Source organism: Podarcis vaucheri (assembly GCF_965113315.1).
Source record: "Podarcis vaucheri genome assembly, chromosome: 12".
In the NCBI taxonomy this organism is placed as follows: Eukaryota; Metazoa; Chordata; class Lepidosauria; order Squamata; family Lacertidae; genus Podarcis; species Podarcis vaucheri.
Window position 1 is genome coordinate 39218226 of NC_138750.1, and position 11596 is coordinate 39229821.

Genomic DNA, 11596 nt, shown 5'->3' on the forward strand with positions numbered 1-11596 from the left:
AAACTTAAATCTGCCAAGTGCTGACACAAAATCTAAGGTGGGATGAGACATCTAGATTTTTATGTCTTTCAGAGCATCTGGGATCTTTAAAACCAAGAAAGGCTTTATGATTTATTACCTTTAATTGTCTCACACGGATGTTAGACAGAATAGATTGTTGCAAGAAACCAACATAATGCAGATGTCCCGCTTCTGACACTTTGCAGGAGGGAGTATTTCTCCCATCTTTTGGAAATAAATAATTTTTTTTTTTAAAAAAAATCAATCTTATCTTCCCTCATTTTTCATGACACATTTTTTTCTTTCACTTTTGTCCAGGTTTGGAGAGACATTTATGGTCAAAACTAAAAGCAAAGCTGCAGAGCTGACTTCCTTGCAGGCACGTTCAGTGCCCCAACACCCTGCACAGACTATGAACTCAACAGGAAACCATCCTACAAAGTCACTCCATTCTGCTGTGAAAACAGATTCCTCCATGGGGGAGTCGGGGTCTTCCCTTGTGCATTGCTGCGGATACTAATCTGTACTGGATGTTTACTGCGCTCCTTCTAGAGATTTGCTGGCCTCACAGGAAATGAATAGGTACAAAACAAGGATGGTCAAATCAATCAATTAATGCTTTCGTGTCTTCTCATTTTCCCAACTTTTTCTTCAGATCACTCCATCTCTGAATTAGTTTGATTTTTTTTTTAAAAAAGCACCAGTGTCAAATATTAATATGCATTTTCAAGCACATTTATCCTAATATATGCCACTTTCATACACATTTTTTGCTTTAATATATGCATGTTGAAAGCACTTTTACTTAATGTAATGCATTTATTATTATTATTTATTTAATTTGTACACTGCCCTTCACCTGAAGGTCACAGGGTGGTTCCCAATATAAAAGTGCAAAATGAGCACACAAAATACATAATAAAAAAGAACAAAAACAAACCAATACCCCCCAGGCCATTTGCATATCATATCATGATTTTTTTTATTTAAAAAGACCTCCTGAAAAAGCATAAGCATTTTAGTACACTGCTTCCCTAATACAGTGGTACCTCGGGTTAAGTACTTAATTCATTCCGGAGGTCCGTTCTTAACCTGAAACTGTTCTTAACCTGAAGCACCACTTTAGCTAATGGGGACTCCTGCTGCCACTGCGCTGCCAGAGCACGATTTCTGTTCTCATCCTGAAGCAAAGTTCTTAACCCGAGGTACTATTTCTGGGTTAGCGGAGTCTGTAACCTGAAGCGTCTGTAACCTGAAGCGTATGTAACCCGAGGTACCACTGTATACACTTTTTTGCAAATAAATTTTCATCAGTATAATGCATTTTGCATCTTATTTTCACTAACATATGCACTTATATGCATACTTTACCCCAGTTTTGCACATATTGGCTGGAGAACTGCATTGCAAAATTCAGATGAGTGAGTTTTGAAGGACAGCCCTCAGTGTGCATCTTTTTCAGAAAGTGTGAGCTAGGTTACGTTCTCCTTTAAATGTGAACGGGATCAAATTTCTCCCTATCCCTAACTCATACCGCATCTTGTTACCATCATACTAGTAGTAGGAATCACAGGTGGTAAGAAAAACAAATATCTGCACTTGTGTGTGTGTGTGTGTGTGCGCGCACACACACACACACAATGCAACAATATATTCTCTGTAGATATTCTCTTTTTACATAATCAAAGATGATTATGTATGAATTCCATCAGGGTCTACTACTATGTTGTCATCATAGATGATATAATGGTTACAGCAGGTTACAGCAACAGCTAAGGCGACATTTTGCCATCTTTGCAGCATTATAATAATATAATAATAATAATAATAATAATTTATTATTTATACCCCGCCCATCTGGCTGGGCCTCCCCAGCCACTCTGGGCGGCTTCCATAAAAACCAAAAATACAATAAAATATCACACGTTAAAAACTTCCCTGAAACTGCATTAAGCAGTTTGTCACTTACGTTTCCCGCCCCGAACTGGTCACAGTAATCCATGCGACGGGTCACCTCCAGGCTTGACTACTGTAATTTGCTCTACGCAGGGCTGCCCTTGAAGCTGATCCAGAAACTCCAGAGGGTGCAGAATGCTGCAGCGAGGCTCCTCATGGGATCCCTGCCATGGGAGCATATTCACCCAGTGCTTTACCAGTTGCACTGGCTCCTGGTGGAGTATAGGGTCAGGTTCAAGGTGCTGGTCTTGACCTTTAAAGCCCTTTGTGGCTTAGGGCCCTCGTATCTATGGGACCGCCTCTCCTGGTATGCCCCGCAGAGGACCTTAAGGTCCATGAATAACCATAGTTTAGAGGTCCCAGGCCCTAAGGAAGTCAGACTATCTTCCACCAGGGCCAGGGCCTTTTCAGTGATGGCTCCGACCTGGTGGAATGCTCTGTCCCATGAGACTAGGGCCCTTCAGGATTTAACCTACTTCTGTCGGGCCTGTATGACAGAGCTATTCCGCCTGGCCTTTAATTTGAATTCAGCCTGATCTTTTATTTCCCTTCTCTTCCCCCCCCCTCCCCATTTATGAAGATCATCTGCTCTGAAACCCCACAGCTAATTCTCCCCCGGCCTCCTCACTGGCCCAAGTAGGACCAATTCAGCCAGCTAGCCCTGGGGATTATCTAATGCTTATTTCCCCTAAATTGATTTTTGATTTTTATTGTTATTCATGTTTTTATACTGTATTTTATGCTGCTTTTATAATTAAGTGTTTTAAATTTGTTGTTAGCTGCCCTGAGCCCGGTTTTTGAACTGGGAAGGGCAGGGTGTAAATAAAAATTTATTATTATTATTATTACTACGATATTAATAAAATGATTAGAAAAAGCAGCTATCTATCATACTGTCTTAAAACCATCCATTTCTCCTGCTGCGCTGTGTCCTGCTGAACTCGGAAACACTGAAGAGGCAGGAGAGTTTAATTACCTGGATCACCATGCAAAGATAAAGCCAAACCCCATACAAGTTCTCCTTTCCAGACTGCTTCCTGTCTTTCCAGGCCAGGATGAACCTTTGGATATCCTAATGCAGCCTTCTAGCTACTTCAGGACATCAGCCAGGATCTATGGATGGTTCAGTTACGGAATAGGGATTCTGCCCAACTCTGGAAAAGATGGATTTTGATGAACAGATGATGGAGCCAGGCTTTGCAGATTTGGGGAAGGACAATAGCCAAACTTCAACAGGCAATGGTTGAAGCCCAGTACGTTGACACAGGCGGATGAGGACTTTGGCAATCTATATCAGCATGCATGCCTTCTGGCTGAACCTGGAAAGGCACATCTGTGCCACCCTGGTCTGGAACTCAAAGTATTGTTTTTTTAAAATAACAATGTTCTTTATTTATTTACTCATACATACATACATACCCCACATTTTAATGGCTGTTGGAGGAGAGCTGTTAACCCGAGACTCATCTACGCTCATCAATTATATCATTATAACTGCGTTATAATCATGCGACGCCAGATGGCACTGTAGAGCCAATGGGATTTTCCATTAAGAGCTTTTATAGTGTTTTTTTTCTGTAGTGTTTTTTTTAAAAAAAAAATCCTGTATAGATCCAGACCCAATAAAAGGTCTACATGAGACTGTAAGGCTAAAGCAGCTCTTCCTCTACCTGGTCTTCTGATGGGTAAGTGGTTGAAGGTGGGTCTTTTTTTTATATAAATTTTTTATTGGTTTTACAAATTTTTTTAAACAATACAAACATATAAAAAGACATACAAACATGTATAATTTCATAACCTTTTTTTCATAAACCTCACTTCTCAGACTCCCCCATACCTCCCCTTCCTGCATCCCAATGTCCAAAATTATTTCAGCAACTTCTAGATAATTTTATCAAGCATATGTCTTCCTAATCTTTCCTTCAACTTAATCTTATATCGCTGTAATCTCCTTTTCTTTCTCAAAACCTCGGCATTTTAGCATTCATCAACTTTGTAATAGTTCTTAAGGTAGATTTTAAATTTCTTCCAGTCTTCTTCCGCCGTCTCTTTCCCCTGGTCGCGGATTCTGCCAGTCATCTCAGCCAGTGTCATGTAGTCCATCACTTTCATCTGCCATTCTTCCAGAGTGGGTAGATCTTGTGTCTTCCAATACTTTGCGATAAGTATTCTTGCTGCTGTAGTGGCGTACATAAAAAAGTTTCTATCTTTCTTTGGCACCAATTGGCCGACAATGCCCAAGAGAAAGGCCTCTGGTTTCTTAGGGAAAGTACATTTAAGTACCTTTTTCATTTCATTATATATCATTTCCCAGAAAGCCTTAATCTTTGTACACGTCCACCAAAGGTGATAGAAAGTACCTTCAGTTTCTTTACATTTCCAGCACTTATTATCAGGCAAGTGGTAAATTTTTGCTAGCTTGACTGGGGTCGTGTACCACCTATAGATCATTTTCATAATATTTTCCTTTAAGGCATTACATGCCGTAAATTTTATTCCGGTGTTCCACAACCATTCCCAGTCAGCAAACATAATGTTATGACCAATGTCCTGTGCTCACTTAATCATAGCTGATTTAACTGTTTCATCTTGTGTATTCCATTTCAGCAGCAAATTATACATTCTTGACAAATTCTTAGTATTGGGTTCTAACAGTTCAGTTTCTAGTTTTGATTTCTCCACCTGGAAGCCAATTTTCCTGTCTTGTTTATAAACCTCCATTATTTGATAATAATGGAGCCAATCTCGTACTTTGGGTTTCAATTTCTCATGACTCTGTAACTTCAACTTATCTCCATCTTGTTCCAAAATTTCCCAATACTTAGGCCATTCAGCTTCCATATTAAGCTTTTTCAACGCCTTAGCCTCTAAGGGTGACAACCATCTAGGGGTTTTGTTTTCCAACAGATCTTTATATCTTATCCAGACGTTATATAAAGCTTTTCTGACAATATGATTTTTAAAGGCCCTATGCACCTTAATTTTGTCATACCATAAATATGCATGCCAACCAAATACATTGTTAAAACCTTCCAGATCCAAGATGTCTGTATTCTCGAGGAGCATCCACTCTTTCAGCCAGCAAAACGCTGCTGCTTCATAGTACAGTTTAAAGTCCGGCAGGGCAAATCCCCCTCTTTCTTTTGCATCCCTCAGTATTTTAAATTTTATTCTGGGTGGGTCTTTCCCATCCTCCTGAGTAGAGCCTTCTTCCTGGGTACAGCTGTGTTCAGAGAGATATATGGCAGACTAACAAAGAATCATAGAATTGTAGAGCTGCAAGGGAACCCTTCTCCTTGCAAGTGTTGGCTGCTTGTGTATATACTTCCGTTTCTTATACATGACATTTTTACATCTCAGCTCGTCTGTAAGCTCCTTATGTAGCTACACCAGTTTCTTTAGGTGCTTCCCACTTTTCTTTCTTCTTGGAATTGCCTGCCTTTGTGCCTTCAATATTTCACCTTTAAGAAGCCTCCATCCCTTCTCTTTGAGTATTTCTGACCATGGGATTTCATCCAGTAGTTCCTTAACCTTTTTTTGAAATAATTTCTTAAAGTCCAGAGTGCATGTCTGACTACACTCAACTTCCCCTTGCCTCTGTATAACGAAATCCAAGAGAGCAAAATTGCTTCCTCCCAAGGTTCCCAGTACTTTTACTTTGTCAATCAGTTCCTCTCATTAGTGAGGACTATGTCCCAGAGAGATGACCCCCTTGTTGCTTCTTCCAAATTCTGGGAAATGAAATAGTCAGTGAGGCAACTGAGGAATTTGTTGGACCTTACATTCTTGGCAGAGTTGCAACAGATATCAGGGTACCTGAAGTCTCTCATGACTATTAAATCCCTCCTTTTTAATTGTTTGGTAATCTGCTCTAGGAAGGCACCATCCACGTCTTCAGTCTGGCTTGGGGGTCTATAGCAGACACCCATAGTAAGGTTAGCGTTTTTTCCCCCTCCTACAATTTTCACCCATATACTCTCAATCTGCCTCTCATGCTCCAAGTCACGAATCTCTCCACAAGTGGGATTTTTGAAATTTACTAACACTGCCTCCGGAAAAAAAAACAACGCACAAGGGCTTCCATTTTCCTATCTGCACCATCAGGTATAATTCCAGCAGAGCAGCAGGAAAATGCATTTCAGGCTATGGCCATAGAGCAAGCAATCTTTTGCTCCTGGATGATGCGGCCTCCGTGGGAAGCTTCGTTTATCTCAGATAAACTCAGCTGTGCCCTGCATTGAGGATGAGGCCTCTCTGTTGACCTGCATGCAAAGAATTTCACATGGAACCTGTATGCTTCTATTTCGAAAAGCTTAAATAAATAAATAAATGTGAGGTTCAAGGATTTCCATATTTCTATAGGGCAGGGATGGAGAGCTTTTTCTACAGCCCAATTGCCACATTCCCTAGTGAGCAACCTTCTGGGGGCTGCATTCCAGCAGTGGATAGGGAATGGAAGCCTAGCTTCTGAAAATCGTTTATACTTCTAGATCTGTCTCCCATCCACCCAAGCAAGAGGGACACACCTCAGCCAGCCAAAGACCCGGGAGAGGAGACTGAGCAGAGCTGGTGAGCGGTATGGCCCAGGGGAGTCCTGAAGTCCAGACAGAGAGGCCTGGGGGGCAGCATTTGCTCCCCAGGCCTGAAGTTCCCCACTCCCACCCTATGGAATGTGGCTTGCTGGAGCCATTTGGGATTATTTAGCGAGCACAATTCCTTTCCTACAAGCATCTGGGAGGGTGAACTTTTGCCATCTTCTTGTCTCCTGATAAAATATCTGATTACCTTCTGGCCTGTTCCAAACCAAGAATATTTATCCCCGAGGGCTGTTTCCCCCACCGCCTCCCTCTGGCCAAATAATATTTTCCTATGGAAATAATTGTGGGCCAGGATGTTCACATTTATTGAGCAGACCACTTAAAACACTTGCCAGGGCTTTAATGTTTTGCGAGTTTGTGTGTTCCTGAGACGATGGTTATCACACAGGCGGCCTCTGTGCGTCCACTCCGTTCTCCAAAATGTGAATTTCAATTTAGGTCACTTTTGGGGTTGCTTTTCTTCTTTGGTTTTGCTAGTTATTGATGTTTCCAGATTTCTGAGTGGTGGAGAGAGGATGGTGAGCCAGCCTAATCGAGATGCTCCTTGCTGAAACAGATCAAGGGTTTATCTAGCCCATTGTCCTGTTTCCAACACCAGCCATCCAGATGTCTAAGGGTGCATATAAGCAGGGCATCACAGTTAGGAATGGAGAATATTGTCAGTTTCAGTTCTCTCAGGTTCTCATTTGCCTAGTCCCCCCACCCCCCCCAGTTTTCTACATTTCTACAACTGTTTCATGAAAATCTACTAGCATTTTAGTGCAAATTTATCCTGATACACACATTTTGGTATGCAGCTTGCCCCTACCCTAAGGCACTTTAGTTTGCCATATTCACTAATATATGCATATGTACACAAACTTGGCACTAGTATGTGCATTTCTGTACTTACACACTACTTTGCAGGAGAACTGCATTTGAAGAATGCTGAGAAGTGTGTATTTGTACTATTTCACTTTGTCTACTGCTTTGTATAGTGTGAATTAGCTATGTTTGCCTTTAAATGTGAATTTTCTCTCTCATTCCTAATCAAAGCAATCCCCGTTTCCTGTGACACATTTTCAGTATCTTATACTCAGAAATAAACATGGAAGTCCTTTTTTGTACAGGATGTTTTTGCCATTTGAGCCACGTAAAGACCCACAAGCAGAGAACAAAACATTACAGTGTGGACTATTCCCATTCAAGGTTCTTGCTAGGCACCTCATAGTGGTGAGGAGGAATGGAAGTTCCCCCAGAATGTCTGCTTTATATACATTATTTACATAATGGGCCCCACGTGATTGGCTAATTCCAGGATTCTCCTGTAGGCCAATCAGGTTGCAGATTCACTTCCACCTGGAGCTGGATTGGGTGGCTCCTGTGGACCAATCAGACTGCTACATTCTGAATCCTATTATTCTAGGACCGATCAGACTGCTGCATTCTGAATCCTATTGTTCTAGTACCAACCAGACTGCTACATTCTGAATCCTATTATTCTAGGACCAATCAGACTGCTGCATTTTGGATCCTATTCAGCTCAGTACATAACATTAGGATACTCCATTCAGTTTGCCCTATCTCTAGTTTTCTGCTCCTCTGGAACAGATGCTCAGCAGCTCAGCCCACTTTGCATGCTCAGTCCTCACTGGGACAGTTTGGGATTGTCCCCTGCCCAGTTAAGATTTTTTCTCTTAGGTTTTTGTGTGTGGAGGGAGAGGAGGAGACAGTGACACGCCTCTGACAGTGGTGCTGTGCTAATCAGAATAGGGCTGGGATATGGGGAGGCAGCAATAGTGAAGTTGGGGGAGCTTCAGGGTAGCAGTCCACAGGCATCTGCACTTATTGGGCTGCAAACACCCCACAGTTCCTCACACCATGCTGCTGCTTCATTTCCTTCCCAATGAGCACAGCACCACCACTGGCAAGACCCCGCTGCATGCATGCACTGCTGCTGTTCCTACACAGTTCAGTGTAATGGTTAGGGTGTTGGACTAGGAGCTGGGAGACCAGAGTTCAAAACCACACATGAGGTGACTTTGGGCCAGTCATTGTATTTCAAAAACCTAATCCACCTCACAGGGTTGTTGTGAGGATAAAATGCAGAGAGGAGAACCCTGTATCCCCTTGAGCTCCTTGGAGGAAAATGATCACACACATGATTATTGGGATCCCTTAGGTATGTAGGAAAGGTGATTGTTTTGGGGGGAGGGTAAGGAGACCATTCTAACATGGCTCCTTCAAGCAGGCTGAAGACAACTTTCTCCACGCAGCTGGAGTGTATCCATCATTCTTGATTTGAAGGATGATAGTTTATTATTTCAGCCTAATTAAAATCAGTTGGATTGTTTAATTCCATATCCCCACCCCCACCCTCACATCTGTTCTTCATGGGCAACGTAGCAGTGGCACGTGGCAGAACTGGAACTCAAAGAAGATGCACCAGGGGACCAAAGAAAGCAGATTTGTATTCTGCCACGCTCTCACATACTCGCCAATGGAATTTCCACGAGATCTGGCTTCACTGAAACGAAGCAGCTCCTTTCTGCAATCTCCCCGAAGAAAACAACATCGCTGTATACAAGGAGCTTCCGTGTTGCCGGCATTCCAGCTGTCTCAAAGCCACAGCACTTAACTCTCTCCAGATGTAGCCCCCCTTATTACCCCCTTATTACAAGATTATTCTCCTTAAAAATAATAAAAGCATGGAAAAAGGTTTCGGCAGGTGCCGATCAACGTCAGAGTAGAGAATTAGATGGTTCCCCCCTTTTCTCCCCATGTGTGATCCCCCCAAAAGAATGCTCCCAAAGCCACTGCCCCATTTTGCCCACAAAGCCTCCTAATCTTGAATAGCTCCGTAATTCAGAGAGAGAGAGAGAGAGAGAGAGAGAGAGAGAGAGAGAGAGAGAGAAGGTCCCCCGTTTCCCATTGAAAGAAGAGTGCTGAAAAGGTTATAGCTGCAGCTGTCAATTTCCACTGATGGGAAGGAAGTAACCATCTATCAAGAACATCACTCTTATGTACAGTTCTTGTGGGTTCAGAGGCTTCCATGCACTTGCATTCTTATCTTAAGATGGGAACTCTGTTATTTTGTATGGAAGCATCTAACTTTTTCCAACGGGTTCATTTATGATCCCTTTTGGTTCAGGTGTGTGTGTGTGTTAGGGGGAAGTGCCCATCAACAGGCTGCTACCATGTGTTATGGAACTGAGTGGCCTTTTATTAGCATTGTACTAAATCTTGTGCTTCCCACAGACATTTGGCTGGCCTCTGTGAGAACAAGGATGCTGGACTAAAATGAGCCGCTGGCCTGATGCAGCAGACTCTTCTTGTGTTCTGAAAACAATTATTTGGGAGCTCCTTTTGAACAAATACCAGGAACATAAGAAGCTGCCTAGTACTGACCCAGACCATTGGTTCATCTAACTCAGTGCCTGGCAGGCAGCAGCTTTCCAGTGTTTCAAAGAGGGGTCTGTTTCAGTCCAACTTGAATGTCTTTAATGGAGGATTAGACAAATTTGTGGAGGAAAAGCCTATCAGAGGCTATGAGCCACGAAGGCCGTGCTCTGCTTCCACCACCAGAGGAGGTATATTTCTGGAAACCAGTTGCTAGAAACTACAGGAGGGGAGGGTGTTATTGCTTTCAGGTCCTGCTTACCGGCTTCTCAGGCACCTGGTTGGTCAATGTGAAGACAGGAAGCTTGGCTAAATGGGCCATTGGCCTCGTCCACCAGAGTTTCCTTATATTCTTATGTAATGTCATTCACAGATCATGTAAGGTAAGCCAGAAGAGCAGCCTCCTTGCTTTAACTGCAGCGTTTCTTAGTCCTGATATTTGCAGCAAAACAAAAGGTTTTCCGATGCTGATAAATAACAACAAGCAAAAAAGCACGTTCAGTTTCACAGCTTTGGTGTCTGAACTACCAACCCACAGGGCTGTTGTGAAGATAAAATAGGGGAATGGAGATAATAAAATACACAACCTTGAGCTCTGGGAGGAAAATAAAGATTCAAATATGCAATAAGCAAATATGTGCAGTTTCACAACTCTCAGAAATATATATTTGAAACACTTTGTCAACCTTGATAAACAAAGAGAAATTATTGTGTTCAAACACAGCCAATAGTCATTTTAACTTGCAGCAGCTTTGAGATGTCCAGATATTTTGTGGCTGCATTTGTGGAGACATTTTGTATTTTATATTTTTGCTTTATGGTTACTGCATATTAACAAATAGCATCCCAGTTAAGACAAAGAGACCAATAGTGGCTGTGTGGGGAACATGGAAGCTCAGCAGATGGGGGACTGTAATATTCCATTTCTTTCTGAGGAAAACCCTCATTTATTTTCAAAGCGAGTTATTTTTCAGTAAAACCTACCAAAGCCAGCCAGTTTTGTTTTATTCTTTAAAGGCAGCACATTGTGTAAATGAAATAATGGGGACACAAGCAAACTTACCGCCATGCTCTCCTCCATTTAGCTTCTCCTGCTGCTTTGCAAAGGGCCTCTCCTGAGTCCCAGGTGGGGCTCTGATTGCTTAGCAACAGTGATTGAGTGACCTTAGCAACAGAGGCCTGCCTAAGCTCCCTTGTACTCTTGGTAAGGAGCTGTATTGGTGTCCCTTCGTCCCTTGAGCCCTTGGCAAGGAGAGTGTGTGGATGGGTGCGCAGGCTCCTAGACACCCCAAACCAGGGTCGAGAGGTGGTTGGGCAGACTCAACCAACTCTTAGGTATGTCCCTGATTAACAACGGTGCTGCCCACGGAGTGCCAAAGCCTTGGTGATATCTCACATATTGTTTTATAACTTTCATTAGATGTCTCTGATTCACTTCCTTTTTTAAAAAGTGAAGCGCCTGGAGCCCCTGCTATCATTGGGCCTGGTACTTTCAATTCCTTCTACCCCCCTCTGTCAGTGGCCCTGATGCAGTTACAACTATAGCATCCCTTGGAGATAGAAAGCTACCCAGCTTTGGCTTAAATACTTCCTGCCTAGCCCCCTGCCTTCATAACCAGATCTTGGGCTGCAGAGCCAGATCTCTATTCTTCAGAAAAATGAGC

At 42.6% G+C, this 11596-nt stretch overlaps 1 long non-coding RNA gene across 2 annotated transcripts in view; it reads right to left on the reverse strand.

Moving 5' to 3' along the window:
- The window catches only part of LOC309515446, a 44914-nt gene extending 33850 nt beyond the window's left edge, over positions 1-11064 (reverse strand). The window contains exon 1 of one of the 2 annotated variants that reach the window (XR_014212478.1): positions 10996-11064. This is a non-coding gene — a long non-coding RNA (uncharacterized lncRNA). The remainder of the gene's footprint in view (positions 1-10995) is intronic. The other variant, XR_014212479.1, reaches the window with a different exon arrangement.
- Positions 11065-11596: the final 532 nt, after the last annotated feature.